This window comes from Chelonia mydas, chromosome 7 (assembly GCF_015237465.2).
Source record: "Chelonia mydas isolate rCheMyd1 chromosome 7, rCheMyd1.pri.v2, whole genome shotgun sequence".
Classification (NCBI taxonomy): domain Eukaryota; kingdom Metazoa; phylum Chordata; order Testudines; family Cheloniidae; genus Chelonia; species Chelonia mydas.
The window spans coordinates 18,946,448-18,963,665 of NC_057853.1; positions in this window are offsets into that span (position 1 = coordinate 18,946,448).

Here is a 17,218-nt window from a genome sequence, read left to right on the forward strand (position 1 = left end):
GTTGCTGAGAAGAGCCTGAGTAGTAGATGGAGACTGGGACTTGAAATCTCTCATCAGTAACCTAACCATAGGGTGACCGGATGTCCCAATTGTATATTGAGTGTCCCGATTTTTGAGTCTTTTTCTTATATAGGCTCCTATTATCCTCCACCGCCTGTTCCGATTTTTCACATTTGCTGTCTGGTCACCCTACCTAACCAGGAGCTACTGTTAAATGTAATGTGTTGATAAATTGCATTCAAATCAAACCCTTGTTCTTTAGTCACTTTAAAAACTAGCACTGGATGGCTTCTGGGCTATGGTTTTGAAGGGTCCAACATGCATTAGCTGTATTGCCAGAAATGGTGACTGAGATGAAATCCATTGCATAAACCGCGAGATCTGAACTCTACCAAACTTTGAAAGTAGAAGGGTTTGAAATCAAGATGGTGACCCTGACTTCACAGCTTGGGTCCCTCTTTAACTCCTCTATATTATGACTCATTGACAGAAAAACCAAGGCCAGGTCTACACTACAAACTTACACTGGCATAACTACATCGCTCGGGGGTGTGAAAAATCCGTACACCCCTGAGCGATGCAGTTATGGAAGCCTAACCCCCAGTGTAGACAGCACTGTGTTGACAAGAGGGCTTCTCCTGCTGACATAGCTACCATTTCTTGGGGAGGTGGATTAACTATGCCAATGGGAGAAGCTTTCCCATCAGCATAGCAGTGTCTTCATTGAAGTGCCGCTGCAGGGTTTTAAGTGTAGACCTGCCCCAAGAACTGCATCAAAACAGGGCTAATGCTTAAGGGATTGGGAAATTCCTTTGCCCTGGTGAAGTCTGGTCTGTTTTCTTGGGTCTGCTTTTGAAGTGTGTGTGATAAAGGGTACAGGAGATATGTTCCTGAATTTGCCTTAGCAGGCAACCAATGAATGGCAATTAGTCATTTCATTTAGCTGCTCAGTTTCAGAGTTTACTTTGCATGGAGGAGACCTGATAAGAACTATGCACACAGCATAGTACAACCCAAGGAAATACAAAATCACCTAGCAGGATTTATCAGAGCTTGTGAATGGAGTCTCTTCTGGATTGCACTTAAATGTACCTGGAACAGATAATATTGCTTAAACAGTCTATGTAAGTGTATTCTTCTCAAATCTTTGCTTTGGCTTCTTACCCCAGTTCACCTCTTCCTTCCCTTCCCTTGAAGGGATATCGAAAGAACAGTACAGATGGGGAATGACCCCACTGCATGCTTTGATGGAGCAACGCTTATTGAATCTGGAGCTTGCTTTGCTACCTCAGTAGTATTTGGGCACCTCAGAGTCTTTCCACTCCCCCCCACCCAACTCCTTTACCAGGCAGCAGCATGTTGAAAAATCCTGGAGAAAAAACACACAGATATCTGGTATGAAGTAACCTCCTGCCAGCACCCACGTCAGTCTCATCCCTACAGCCATGCCACCGTGGGCTGTGAGCTCATCACATATCCCAAACTCAATGAAGAACATCAGCACTGAACTGGGAGACGTCTAAGGAAAACAGAGGCTGCAGGAAGTAATACGGATGCCTCAGCAGATGGCACTCTTCCTTCAGAGTCAAGACAGAATCAATGCCCACTTCTTGTGCTTGGGGGTGCTGTGTTGTTTGAGGTGCTGTTTTATTTCTCATACAAAAGACAGAGGTCTTGATGCTGGCAAATAATAGAGATTCCCTGGGAACAGGACTATTAGTTTTTGTTCCTTGGTTTAAATCCAACTGAGTTAGTACATTTGGTATCTGTACATCCCCCTGTGGTTTCAGTTGGATTCCGCTTTTTGTCTATGATTGTTGTGTAGTTTTGCTGTGTGCTACTAAACAGCTGCTACTTTCCACCCCAGAGGTGGTTGCATTTCAGAGGTTCATATATGTGTGTGTATCCTCCCACTGTTTCTTCTCTTATTTACACCACTAAATTCTTCAATGCAAGCATATGGGTTACACATGCAATTCCCAAAGTCCCACACAATATTTGGACATACATAAATAGACAGTTCTGGTAATTTGTTTATACAAATATGTTAAATACATGCACAAAGTTAGGCATGCAGTTGCATTCTGATTTTTTAAAAATGTTAGATGAACGATTGCACATGTAAATCTTGTCCGGCAAAATGTGTTTCATTATCACCCTCCCTTGACAGATTCCATCCTAAGCAGCATTTGCTCAAGTGTAGGCGGGGACAGTATCTGTTCTTTTAAAATTAAAAATAAAGCAGCACAGTCAGCCTTGTTAGCAAACACAATGCCGATCACTTGAGCATTTTTTTTTTTTTTTACTTCCGTCACTCTCATTCCGGCAAAAATGTCAGCAGTCATAATAATGCTGCTTTTGTTATTATGTCAGGAACAAAAGCTGCTGTGCAGCAAAGCTTACCATTACAAAAAAAGAAATGTGTCCTGCAGGGTTTAACTGAAAATGGGCCAGCAACTGGGAAAGTATAGAAAGCAGGAGGGGGGTCAGAAGTTCACTAAGAGGATTTTCAGAAATATGCACGCAATAATCTTACTTTAATGGCAAAACCACACCTAGTAATTGGGTAAATCTGGAGAGACTAGATAATTTGAGAGCCAAGGTTTTTTGAGACTTTTTTGCTATAAGCTAGTGAGGAGCGAACTTCAAAAGGGTCCAAGATATAGACCCAATAATCACAGACATTTGAACTAGAGCAGGAGAGGGCAAACTACAGCCTGCGAGCTGGATCCGGCCTGTCAGGGCTTTCAGCAGGATTGCCAGCAGGATTGCCAGCACCGTGGCACAGTGGGGCTAAGGCAGGCTCCCGGAAGTGGCCAGCACCATGTCCCTGAGGCGTGGGGCCAGGGCAGGCAGGGAGCCTGCCTTAGCCATGCTGCATGCTGCTGCTACCCCGGAGCCGCTCGAGGTAAGCAGCGCCGGGCTGGAGCCTGCACCCCTGCACCCCAACCCCCTGCCCTGAGACCCCTAAACCCCTGCCTTGGGCTCCCTGCTGCACCCCAACCCTCTGCCCTGAGCCCCCTCCTGTACTCCACACCCCCTCCTGCACCCCAACCCCCTGCCATAAGCCCCCAACCCCCTGCCCATAGCCTCCGCCGCACCCCGCACCCCTCCTGCACCTCAACCCCTTGACCTGAGCCCCTTCCTGCACACCACACCCCCTCCCACACCCCGTACTTCCTCCCGCACCCCAATCCTCTGCCCCAGCCCTACATTCATGACTCTGCATACAATTTCCACACCCAGATGTGGCCCTCGGGCTAAAAAGTTTGCCCACCCCTGAACTAAAGAGTGATCTAAGCAAGTAGGACTCAGATCCAGATGTGAACTTTGAACCTCTTTAATGGATTAGCCCAAAATTCCAGAATCCAAATGCACCCAAACTTTGGGGATACTCAGAACCATATTGATCTGGACCTGAACTTTACAGCTGGCCTTTCTCTCTATAATTATAGAATCACAGAAATGCAGGGCTGGAAGGGACCTAGGGAGGTCATCTAGTCCAGCCCCCCATGCTGAGGCAGGACCACGTAAATCTAAACCATCCCTGACAGGTGTTTGTCTAATCTGTTCTTAAAAACCTCCAATTATAAGGATTTCACAATGTCCCTTGGTAACCTATTTGAGTACCTAATTATCCTTATAGTTAGAAAGTTTTTTCCTAATATCTAACCTAAATCTTCATTGTGGAAGATTAAGACTATTACTTCTTGTCTTACCTTCAGACATGGAGAACAATTGATCACCATCCTCTTAGTAACAGCCCTTAACATATTTAAAAACTGTTAACAGGTCCCCCCAGGTCTTCATTTCTGAAGACTAAATGTGCAGGTATTTTAAAATCTTTCCTTATAGGTCATGGTTTCTAAACCTTTTATCATTTTTGTTGCTATCCTCTGGATTCTCTCCAGTTTGTCCACATCTTTCCAGTTGAGGCCTCACCAGTGCTGAGTAGAGTGGAAAATTACCTCCCATACCTTACACATGACAATCCTGTTAATACACCCCAGAATGATATTAGCTTTTTTTCTGCAACTGCATCACATTGTTGACATACTCAATTTGTGATCCACTATAACCCTCAGCACATTTTCAACAGTTCTACCACCTACCCAGATATTCCTTGTGTTGTAGTCATACCTTTGATTTTTTTTCCTTCCTAAGTGTAGTATTTTGCACTTGTATTTATTGAATTTCATCTTGTTGAATTCAGACCAATTCTCCAGTTTATCAAGATTTTTCTGAATTCTAATACTGTCCTCCAAAGTGCAACCCCTACCAGCTTGGTGTCATCCACAAATTTTATAAGCATGCTCTCGACTCCTTTATCCAAGTCATTAATGAAAATGTTGACTAACACCAGACACAGGACTGACCCCTGCAGGACCCCACTAGATACACCCTTCCACTTTGACAGCAAACCATTGATAACTACTCTTTGAGTACATTTTTTCAACCAGTTATGCACCCACCTTACAGTAAATTAATCTAGACCACAATTTCCTAGTTTGCTTATGAGAATGCCAGGTGGGAATGCGTCAAAAGCCTTACTAAAATCAAGGTATGTCACTGGCCTCCTGTCCACTAGGCCAGTAACCTTATCAAAGAAAGAAATTTGGTTAGTTTGGCATGATTTGTCCTTGACAAATCCATGTTGATTTTTACTTATCACCTTATTATCCTCCAAGTGCTTTCAAACTGATCGCTTAATAATTTATTTCACTATAGAATCATAGAAGATTAGGATTGAAAGAGATCTCAGGAGGTCATCTAGTCCAACCCCCTGCTCAAAGCAGGACCAACACCAACTAAATCATCTTACCCAGGGCTTTGTCAAGCCGGGCCTTAAAAACCTCTAAGGATGGAGATTCCACCACTTCCCTAGGTAACCCATTCCAGTGCTTCATGATCCCTCCTGGTAAAATAGTGTTTCCTAATATCCAACCTAGACCTCCCACACTGAAACTTGAGACCATTGCTCCTTGTTCTGTCATCTGCCACCACTGAGAACAGCCTAGCTCCATCCTCTTTGGAACCCCCCTTCAGGTAGATCAAGGCTGCCATCAAATCCCCTCTCACTCTTCTCTACTGCAGACTAAACAAGCCCAGTTTCCTCAGCCTCTCCTCGTAAGTCATGTGCCCCAGCTCCCTGATCATTTTCGTTGCCCTCCGCTGGACTCTCTCCAATTTGTTCACATCCTTTGTGTAGTGGGGGGCCCAAAACTGGACGCAATACTCCAGATGTGGCCTCACCAGTGCCGAACAGAGGCGAATAATCACTTCCCTCGATCTGCTGGCAATGCTCTTACTAATGCAGCCCAATACGCTGTTAGCCTTCTTGGCAACAAGGACACACTGCTGACTCATATCCAGCTTCTCATCCACGGTAATCCCCAGGTCTTTTTCTGCAGAACTGCCGCTTAGCAAGTTGGTCCCTAGTCTGTAGCGGTGCATGGGATTCTTCCTTCCTGAGTGCAGGACTCTGCACTTGTCCTTGTTGAACCACATCAGATTTCCTTTGGCCCAATCCTCCAATTTGTCTAGGTCACTCTGGACCCTATCCCTACCCTTCAGAGTATCTACCTCTCCCCCCAGCTTAGTGTCATGTATACCTTCAAATCAGTGGCACTGCTATGGGTACCCGCATGGCCCCACAGTATGCCAACATTTTTATGGTTGACTTAGAACAACGCTTCCTCAGCTCTCATCCCCTAATGCCCCTACTTTGCTTGCACTACATTGATGACATCTTCATCATCTGGACCCATGGAAAAGAAGCCCTTGAGGAATTCCACCATGATTTCAACAATTTCCATCCCACCATCAACCTCAGCCTGGACCAGTCCACACAAGAGATCCACTTCCTGGACACTACGGTGCTAATAAGCGATGGTCACATAAACACCACCCTATACCGGAAACCTACTGACCGCTATTCCTACCTACATGCCTCCAGCTTTCATCCAGACCATACCACATGATCCATTGTCTACAGCCAAGCCTTCCTCTCCTCCAAGTGCTTCAAAATGGTTTCCTTGAGGACCTGCTCCACGATTTTTCCAGGGACTGAGTTGAGGCTGACCGGTCTGTAGTTCCCCGGGTTCTCCTTCTTCCCTTTTTTAAAGATGGGTACTAAATTTGCTCTTTCAAGGTGTCAAAGTTAAGTTGACTGGTCTATAATTCCCCGTGTTCTCCTCTTCCCCCTTAAAGATAGGTACTATGTTTGCCTTTCTCCAGTCCTCTAGGACCTCACCTGCCCTCTGTGAGTTCTCAAACGTAATTGTTAATGGTTCAGAGATTGCTTCTGATAGTTCCTTAAGTATCCTAGGGTGAATTTTGTTATGCCCTGCTGACTTGAATACAACTCACATATCCAAATATTCTTTAACCTGTTCTTTCCTTGCAGTCCGTTCTGGCTTTCAGTCCTTGCAGTCCTTCCCCCTTGTTGTGTTAAGCAGCTGGTCACAATTAACCTTTTTAGTGAAGACTGAAGCACAATAGGCATAAACACCTCAGTCTTCCTCCATTATTAGCTTTACTTCTCATAATACACATCCATATAATGCAGGCCCTGGAGAAACGGGATTTCAGAGAAATGCTGCAGAGAGGAAATGCATGGTGTGCATTGATATCATGAATCATGATCCACATCAGTTTATCTGGGAGTCTGGTTACCCAGAGATCAGGTGAACATGATTATACGTTAGGACCTGCATGTTCAAAAGTAATTAGTGATTTTGGGAATCTCCGATTTTGGGTACCCAACCTGAGATACCTTAAAAGGGGCCTGATTTTCAGAAGGTGGGTGTTCAGTCCTTTCTGAAAATCAGGTCCCTCTCTGGAGACTCAAGTTGGAGCACCTAAAATCACTACACAATTTTGAAAATTTAGGCTAGATTTATAACATTTATTTACAATTTAAAAATTTATAACATTTATTTATTGGCCCTGGACTTTCTAAGCATTAGAGCACAATAAATCCTATTTTAAAATAATGGTATGTTTGTTTTTTGAAAGCAATCGCAGGTAGAAGAGAATACTAGAACCGCGGTTGTGGCTTGTCAAAAGCGCTTGTAAAGGAAAGACTTCTATGCTCTGTTTGCTGGCATCACTGTTTGCTTTCTCTCCCCCCCCCCCCCGCACCCTTCCTCCACACCCCACTTTTTTGACAAAAGTGAGCATTTGCTTGCCAACTTGACCAAAAAATGTCCGGACGGCTGGGACAGAGCTTAGAAAAGGGACTGTCCTGGCCAAAATGGGACATATGGTCACCCTACACTTCCAAGACCTCCCTGCCTTAGGACGGAGGGCTTTCCATAGGCAGAATTATACAAACAGTGAGTGCTCCCTCCAGTCCTGCCCTGCAAATACCAAACTCCAGCAACCTATTCCCTCTGATCTCTGAAGACAAGATGGTTCATTGGGGCCTTGAAGCTTTTGTAGCCAGTACTTTAAAGGCTCTAAAATTTTCCAATCAAAGCTTTGAGAGATAGATTTTCAAAGCCAGCCATGTGCAGCTGCATGCATAGATTTGTGAAGGGCTTACTTATTGTCACGTGCAAGTGCCCTGTGCCCAACACTTGTGCTAAAATACTTGATTATGGGCACTGACTGATTCTCTGCTTATATAACCTGCACAATCCTAACTGTGAAAACCTGGCCTTGGATATATTTAGTCAGTCTACACATTTTGGCAGGGGCAGGTGCTGGCAGTACAGCTCACTGGTTAGAATGGGGCTGAGCCGGGGGGGGGGGAGGGGGGGGAGGCAGGGGAGAGGAGGGCTGCAGCTGCTGAGCTTAAAAGCTGGCCTCCCTTTGGCCAATCAGGTGATCCTACGACAATCCGGCTGACCTTGTTAATCAGCCAGGAGGCTAGCCTGACTAGTCCACAGGCTCAGCAGAAAGTGCTCAATCCTGACACAGCTCCCTCCTTCCTTCCCCATCCTCTCCAAATAACTTCCAACATTTTTCTCAGATATGCCTGATATTATTACCTTTGCTTCGCTGAAGGACACCAGATATGTATTTCTGTTCTTCGAGGAAGACCATGTTATGGGGGAGGAAAGAATTAGAAATGGTTAACAAAATGGCTCCCAGAAGAAATGCACTGAGGGTGATTGACACACATTACCCTTTGACGAACCTGGGCCTAGCTTAATAAGGTTGAGAACATGACTGAGACTGTCTAGTCTGGACACCTAGCGCAATCCAGACAACAGGGCAGGTTTGCCTAAGAGGTTAATTCTTCTCTCAGCAGAGCTTTGCTTAAATGGGAACAGTGAGCTAATTAATGCATTATTAAACACCACTTCGTACCAGTGTAGAGAAAGAACATTGGGTTTTAAAACATGTTAGACAGTCATGGTTTAACAGGGTTGGTATATATATACACATCTGTGCACCCTGTCTTCCACAGGAAGAAAGATGTCAGACCCACAGAAACGGGTGTTTTTCTATAGCACCCTAGTAGCTCAGTTAGCAGGATTGTTCATTTTGTTAACCATGCGGAGAGGTTTCTTAAGGAGCTGAGGTTTGCAAGTTGCTGGCAGTCTGCAGTTAGGTGATGATCCTGGTGTCTGATGGACTGGTACTTGCACTGCAATTCCTCTCTATGGTGATGTGAGTTACTATATAGGAAGAAGGGGAGAACACATGCCCAGAGAGGAAACATTCCGGTTCGTTTTTAATCGTCTTCTTGATGAAGCAGAAAACCCCACAGAACAAGACAAACACCAAGCTGTGGCTGTGCTGTATTTAGTACTGTTCATGCTCCAGAACTCCCAGAGCACATTGTAAATATGGTAAATTAAATCTGATTTTCATGCAGTTTTGCATGCATGCCAGAGAGTAGGAACAGGGGATTGGGGGAGGCATTTCCTTTGAATACTATTGGACCTTATATAACGCCATTCTGAAACGCTCGGTCAGTTTCAACATGATTCTGTTAGGAGATGCTGTAGAGGCTCCCTCTGGTGGATAATAATACATAAAACTGTTCACTGAGATTTCCTAACTGTAAAGCACCAACCCAGGGATTGGATTTCACTCTGAAGAATTGACAGCCCCATGGAAAAGCCCTCACTGGGACCTGAACAAACAATGGTGCAACATAGCAAAATATCTCCCATACCATATGAAGCAGGATGGAATCATAAATGCGTGTTTCAATTCCACCTCGTCCAAAATCTTTCTCCAGAGCCAAAGAGAACCCACTCGTACCCTTCCCAATTCGCCCTGACTCTACAGTTTTTCTGGAGCCTTATCCTGTCAAGGCATCTGTCAAGGTTCCTTCCCCACTCTGAACTCTAGGGTACAGATGTGGGGACCTGCATGAAAACCCCCCTAAGCTTATTTTTACCAGCTTAGGATAAAACTTCCCCCAGGGACAAACTATTTTACCTTTTGCCCTTGGACTTTATTGCTACCACCACCAAGCGTCTAACAAATATATAACAGGGAAAGAGCCCACTTGGAAACGTCTTTCCCCACAAAATCCTCCCAAACCCTACACCCCCTTTCCTGGGGAAGGCTTGATAAAAATCCTCACCAATTTGTTCACCTATGAACACAGACCCAAACCCTTGGATCTTAAGAACAATGAAAAAGCAATCAGGTTCTTAAAAGAAGAATTTTAATTGAAGAAAAAGTAAAAGAATCATCTCTGTAAAATCAGGACGGTAAATACCTCACAGGGTAATCAGATTCAAAACAGAGAGAATCCTTCTAGGCAAAACCTTAAGTTACAAAAAGACACAAAAACAGGAATATGCATTCCATTCAGCACAAGTTATTTTATCAGCCATTTAAACAAAACAGAATCTAACGCATATCTAACTAGATTGCTTATTAACCCTTTACAGGAGTTCTGACCTGCATTCCTGCTCTGGTCCCGGTAAAAGCAACACACAGACAAAGAGAACCTTTGTTTCTCCCCCCCTCCCATTTTGAAAGTATCTTGTCTCCTCATGGGTCATTTTGGTCAGGTGCCAGCGAGGTTATCCTAGCTTCTTAACCCTTTGCAGATGAAAGGGTTTTTCCTCTGGCCAGGAGGGATTTAAAGGTGTTTACCCTTCCCTTTATATTTATGACAGCATCCATTCAAGGTGTTTTACAAGTCCTTCACAAATCCCTCCACTCCCGCTGCGCAGGTTGCCTGCACAAAGCCTATTTACTCCAGCTTTGTTCAGGGACTGACATTTGGATCTTGGAGATGTAACTTGGCCCCTGTTTGTGGAGAGCCTACGAATCAACACAAGCACATTATAAGTGATGCAAAGCCTAGCTGGTAACACATGCAAGTGAGCCAAAAATGGGATGGATCTGCCCTAGTATAACTCAGGGTCCTGGCTGCTGTATTATGTACCAATTGCAGATTATTAATCATGGAAGCTGGCAAACTAATCCAGTACCCATTGCAATCACTGATTCTGGACGACACAGTCTACGCACCAGGCCTGGCCTGAGAAGGCTGGGGTCCTGCTTTGTCACAAAGTGGTAGTTTTGAACAGTGCCAACCTGCCTGGAGCTGTGACATCCAGATTAGAAGTATATAAACTAAAGAAGTTTTTTTTAAATGTAGGAACTGCAAATTCATCACATTTTCCAGAAATGCTCTGTCAATGTGGCCCATTAGTTCTAGAGTGAATCCGTAATCTATGAGTGTCTCTACTGGAAAACATAGCTAAAAGAAGCATCATTCTATTTCCTTCATCTTCTCACCAATGCTTAATATCCAGAGAGATATGCAACAGTCTCCTGCTAAGTGAAGTCCCAGTTAGTGCCACTACAAAGGGTCTGGGTGATGTCAGTCAAGCCAGAGCATGTAATGTGGTGAGATCATGTTTTCTTTCAGCAAAAATTAAAACTTGTGTGGTTGCATCTTAAAGAAAGAGATGGAAGCCAAAGGAAGTATAGAATGCTCTAGTTAGTCAGGAAATCTCTGGATGCTACTTAACGTGGATAAACTTGAAGCTGATTTTTCAAAAGTCAGTGGTAGGAAGTGGACAGTGGTGGGTTTACAACAGTCAGAACTGCAAGGTTTTTGGTGTTCTGAAGTGAGAACCTATTGAGTAGCCGGAAGCCAGACCTAACCCAGAGCAAAGTGGTAGGAGGTAGCAGACTGATAAAGTGGGAGGATTCTTGGCTCATAACCCAGAAGTCCACCAATTGTAACTGTCCTTTCCTGGGTACTGGTTGCCTCGGACCTCTGAGAATGCCTCCTTAGCGGCTCACATAATCCCTAGATACCAGGGTGTTGGACGAGCCTGGTGTAAATGCCTGGAATGAAAGTCCTCAAACTTAGGGGAAGCTCAGACACACAAATCTGGAGCCAGACTTTGTAGCTGACCCTCTGTTGCTATAATGGGCTCAGTCAAAACTCTGGCTATGACAATGCTCCTGAACTTTGGTCTGAATGTTATCTCTCATGCCTACTCTACCAATGTATTATCCTCAAACTGCAGTGAGGATTAGACCCATCTGATGTGCAGCAAAAGACTGGTGTACTTCAGTGCACTCCAAGGAAAGTGAAACCCTGTATGTAAACCATGGTGAAGTCTTTTGCAACAAGGTTTATGCAAACGGACTTCCCCCAAACACTGCCAACCTTTGCTTCCATTATTCTTGAAATCAGCAGCTGCCTTCCATTCCAGAAAACATTTCTTCTGAGCTCTTCTTCTCTTTGTTATTCCTAATGCTTTGGATAGCTGAACAGGACCTGAGAAGCAGGAACAACCAACCAGCTTCCATTACCAGATAGTCTCTGAGCTCTGACCTTGATGTCAGAGGTCCAGGAAAGTATCCTGGTGTCTGGCATGACTCTGAGAAGCTACTGTGATTTGAAGTGCCTTTAAAAAGGTACAATCCATCCTGCCTTAATGTATTAAAAGCACTTAATCCCAGCTGGGGTATATCAGAGCAATAGAGTATCCCCAGTTGGGTACGAGAGGAGCTGTAATTTGATTTTCTGGCCCCTGTGGCTAAACTGCTGCAGCTTTGCTCTTGTGGTCCAGAAATCCTAGGAAGCCTTCAATGAAATTATAGCCTGTAATATCCTGAAGGGTGCACTTTACTCCCTGGATAATGGTATAATGCAATAGTATGCTGAAAAATAATGCACTTTTATTTTAAAAGTGCTCTGTCTCTTGTGAGCGCTCCAGCCCTGCCATTAAAATTAATAAAACAAAAGTAATTAATATAATTAACGAAATATATAGCCCTTTCCAGCTGAGGCTCTCCAAACAAGTAAAGCTCATAGCAAGCATGTGAAGGAGGAAAACATGATTAGCCCCATTTTACAGATGGGGACCCTGAGGCACAGAGTGAACAGCCTACTGTGTTATTGACTTGCAGCGGTTATTTGTGTATTACACATATGGGCCTATTCCTACAGTTTATTAAGGTGCTACTATTATGCAGTCCCTCATACCTGAGATTTTGACTCAGCTACCTTAAAGGAGCAGAGAACATATCAAGAGTCAACTAGGTGCCCAACAAAACTAGTATAGTTCTTACAGTTGCCTGGTATCACCTGGTCAGTCTTGTACTAGCACAAAAGTCATCTGCCAGAACAAAGAGCAGCTGGGCTGGATTCTTTACTGCTGTAAATTCATTGACTTCAGCAGAGTCACACCAGCAGAGATCAAGTCACGTACTGTCACCACATTAGAGAATAAGGAAGGCCATTATGGATCTGCCATGCTCATGTTTCTTTCCATGGCCAGTGGAAAAGAGTAAAGGTGGTGAAGATCTTTTTTTTTTTTTTTGCATACTAAACCCAATGAAGCTCTGCCTCATGCTGTCATGATGGTGGCATCGGAAATAGTTGAATGGCTACTGCAAAGTAAATCATTAGCACTACTGGCTTCCTGCTGCTCAAACAGCAAAGTCCCAAGCAGCGTTGCTTATTTAGAAATTAAAGCCAGTTTGCCTCAATGAAACTCCTTGTATCGCTAGATAAAGTGTTAATGCTCATCATGGCATTCCAGCATTGGGGCCTGCCTTCCCTCATCTCTGCATTCTCATAGCATTCACTACATAATGGACTAAGTCCTGGTCCAAATGAAAGTAAAGGCAAAACTCCCATTGACTTTAATAGGACCAGGACTGGATCCAATGTATCAGAATGAGCAATTGACCCTACAGTGGTGCATTGCAGACCTTCAAGTATCTGTCCCCCTAGAAAAGCTTAGGGTGTCTATAATGTAACACACTTTATATATTTCAAAGGAACTGGGAACTTGTAGGAAATATAGCGGCACAGTACTTCACACCTGATGCGGATACGCCTTAACGACCACAGTAATTTTTCTAAGAGAAGAGGGGGAAGACCCATCCCAGGGGAAGTTTAAGACTGGACTGAAGCAAACACTGGAAGGCATAGGTGCTGGTACTAGGGTCCTGCCGCACCCCTTGGCTTGAAGTAGTAATAACAACTCAAAATACATAGTTTCTGCCTTCAGCACCCCACTATAAAAATTGTTCCAGCACCACTGAAAGAAGGAGATGGGTCTGAACAAATACCCTGATCAGAACATGCCTCAGTTCCATTGTAGCTCTTCAGCAGCGCACCTAGCTGCACCTCCTGCTGCTTCTATTGTGTGGCCCCCAGTGGCTACTGCAGTGGGCAGTCTTGGGCTTGCTGCCATCCCTCCATACACCAACTTGGGAGGGTGAACAACTCCCTGCTGAAAAAGGCCTCTATGCTTCTTGCCTCCATCATCCCTCCTGGATGGGAGGGGGTCTCCAGATGTAATGGGGTCAGCCACCTCCCTAACAGCCACTCCGTGGCTGGGGTGGCTCTGCAGCACCCTGTCTCTATTCCCGTTGCTGAACCTCTCACATACTCACAACAGGCATCCACAAATCCAATAACAGCCCTTTTGGGGATCTGGTTTATTACTATGAAGTTCAAAAAAACCACAAAAGAGTCGTTTACCTGGGCCGTAAACTGGCACAACCTTTTCTCTCTAAGGTGCTGCCTTTTCAGACACAAGGCCTGTCCTGCCTTCTTTGTCTTCCCCCCGAAAAGAAAGCAGAAAGTCCAGCCAGGGCCTTCTACCCAGCCACAACTCCCTTCCTCAGGGACCAGTGCCAGAGACTCTCTCTTTCTGCAGCTTCCCACTGCAGCCCCCTTCCCTTGCCGATCTACAGGCCTCTGATTTTCTAGCCCAGCCCCCACCTCAAGCCTGGTTTAGTTACACGGCCATCTGTGACTATGTGACTTATTCCATTTCTCTCCACCTGAGCAGGTATATCAGCTGTGTCACAACTTTTGAAAATCTGGCTCTTATTTAGGTGCCCAACTGGGAACTGAGCTATTCTGCCTCCATTGTGGGAGCTGAGATTGACAAATTGGCTCTGAGCATCTCTGGAAATCTCACCCCACTGTAGGGCTGCAAGAGAAGGGAAGGTTCCTTGTTCCCTCCTTCCTCTCTTGGGCACCTGCACAGAGTGTGCCAATATGTAGCTCTCAAAGGGTTGGTCTCCAGGGCTCTCCCAGGGTCGTGAGTGGTCTCTGAACTCACCCAGCCTTGGATGTTCAGTCTCCAGGCAGTTGACATTGCAGGTCTGGTTGTGGGAGATTCTGCCCTTCAGCTGAGGGCAATGGGAGTCCAGCCCTTCCCAGGCTGTCAAAGATCCAAAGGGAAAACAAATGAACTGCCACAAGCCCACAGTAGGCCTCTCTTCCTCCAGGGAGCCACTGGCAGGCTATAGCCCTACACAGTGATCATATGCGAGTCACTGGGTAACAGTTCCAAAGTATTCATCCAACATCAGGCCCAGCTTCCCCTCAGGGGACTTGGATAGGCAGCGGTCATGCAAGCATTCTTCTCTTCAGGAGCTGAGGACTGAAGTCTCGCTCTCCTCCCACGTCTGCCATGACGCACCTTTGCAGAGGTGATAGGGCAGGGCTGCTCAAACCCAGAACAGTTTGTTAGCTCTTGCCTGGCCAGTTTGAATTTTATCACAGGAGCCCCCTACTCTTCTTAGGATAAGAGGGACTATTTCCAGGATTTGACTGTAAGAGTTACTAGTAATCCCATCCCTTTTGTATAAAAGCCCTTTGCATCCCAGCTATTCCTTCACCCCTCTTTTTCCTGATTCATTTAATTCTGATTTCTCTCTGTATGTACATATACATGGGGGAGAGAGGAATGAAAAGAACAAGAAGGGACATGGGCTAGCCTGGGAAGCAAAGAGCTTTCATGCAAAGTCTATGGAAGATGCCAATAACGCTGTGGGAGTTGCACTTATGGGCGAAATTGGGCCCCTATGTTTTTCAGTAGTATGCCTGGGTCCAAACCCATGCCTGGTGGAACTCCATTTACAGCAATAGAGTTCCACCAGGGAGCAATTGTATCACTAAGAACTAGGTCTACTTTTATTATTTGATTTACAGTAGTCCCTGGAGGCACCGATCTAGATCAGGGCCCCATCGTGCTATACAAACAGGAGGTGCTGTCTAAACAGCGGGTGCTATTGTTTTCTCAGGGAAAAAGAAATATCTCCTCTGTGCTAAACCAAGTCATTAGCAGAAAAGAAAAAGAGGTCAGTCTCCAAGTCTGAAGAATTATTATCCTTACTGTGTACATCTTCAGGAGGGAAACTATCTATCATGTACCTGTTCCCTTCTTCTTGGCACGTTAAGTAGGTTAACTTCTCCACAATCAATGGGACAAATGCAACCTGGATGTAACTCTGGCCTTCCGTGGAGTTACACTGAGGATGGATTTGGCCTAGTGTGTCCCATTTTTTGTAGCATCCTCACATTTTTCAAAGAAAACCCTCCCTCCTTATTGCCACCAGGCACCTGCTGCTAAATAGGGCACAGCGAGAGAGTGCTGCACCGGCAAGAGTTGATCCAGCAAGGTGAGAAGAGTGGCCTCAGTGAAACCGGAGGTGAAGTGCAGTCACATTACACATCTTCTTTCAGTTCTTTTTCATTCTATCATTCTTTTTGGGGGGTTTGCTTCCAAATTATAGCTAAACATGCTTTGGAAACTCACATTTCTGTCATTTTACATTGCATTCGCTTTTCCAAAGGAGCAGGCACTTAAATAATCTGAGTTACTCTTGTCTCTTTTTTTGCATGACATAGCCATTATTATTAGACTACTTCTGTCATCCTGCTCTACCTGTGAAAGGGCACTGATGATCTTGTTGGCTTCTTGCCATTAACCTCAGTCTGCTGGCTTGAAGATTGTTTATGCCCTTTCAGTTCTTCTGGGAAAATGTCTGGTGTGCAGACAAGAGCCTATTAAGGAGCCTGTGCCTGAGCCTACAACCACAAAGACAACCTGTGTCTCCTAGGACTGCTCCATAGTGAATTCACTGCACCTGTACATAAATGGCAGCAGGAGAGGATGGTAAAGGAGCCCACTCAGTAAGTGATCCCCACTTTAGCTGTAATTAGCATTTACTGGTTTGAAAAATGCAGCTAACATAATTAACGTGCATGCTGCTCCATGCCCGTCCAAGGTCTCTGCTTAGTAGTGCTATTAAATCCCTCTGGATTTCCCTAGTTAGTTACCCAGTGAACATGTAGGGTGACCAGATTGCAAGTGTGAAAAATCAGAACAGGGGGTGGGGAGGGTAATAGGTGCTTACATAAGACAAAGCCCTGAATATTGGAACTGTCCCTATAAAATCTGGACTTCTGGTCATTCTATGAGCATGTGAGACAATGGCATTAGGTTTGAAACACCTAGATTCCCTGTACCATAATTTCAAATGCTGGGAGATCTGACACAGTCTAAGATACAGTTGATTCATTAAGTTCCATGCAGTGGAGTAGGGCAGTGGTCACACGGAGAAACCTGAGGACCTGTCTGCTTCTCCTGGGCATTAAAGACATCCAGGCATTTTTTGTAGCAGTAGGAGTTAGCCCTTGTGTCTTGGCTAAAATAGGTCCCTTTTCCAAACTGTTCTGAAAATACCATGAACCATTTGCCTACCTGAATGCTGCTCTCCACCCCAGAGGTAGCCACGTTTCAGTGCGAGGTGAAGTGATTCAACAATGTGTATAGGTAGAAGTGCTTGGACTCCTTTGGGATGAAAGGTTCTATTTAAATATAAGATATTGTAAAATAGTAAGAAGAAAAGCCACTTTGCATAGAAGTTAAATGTGTCTATAGCCTGGTGTTGGTCACAAAGTTTCTTTTAGCCTTGGAGTAGGAAGGTGTCATGATGGCAAGGGAATACAATTATATATAATATG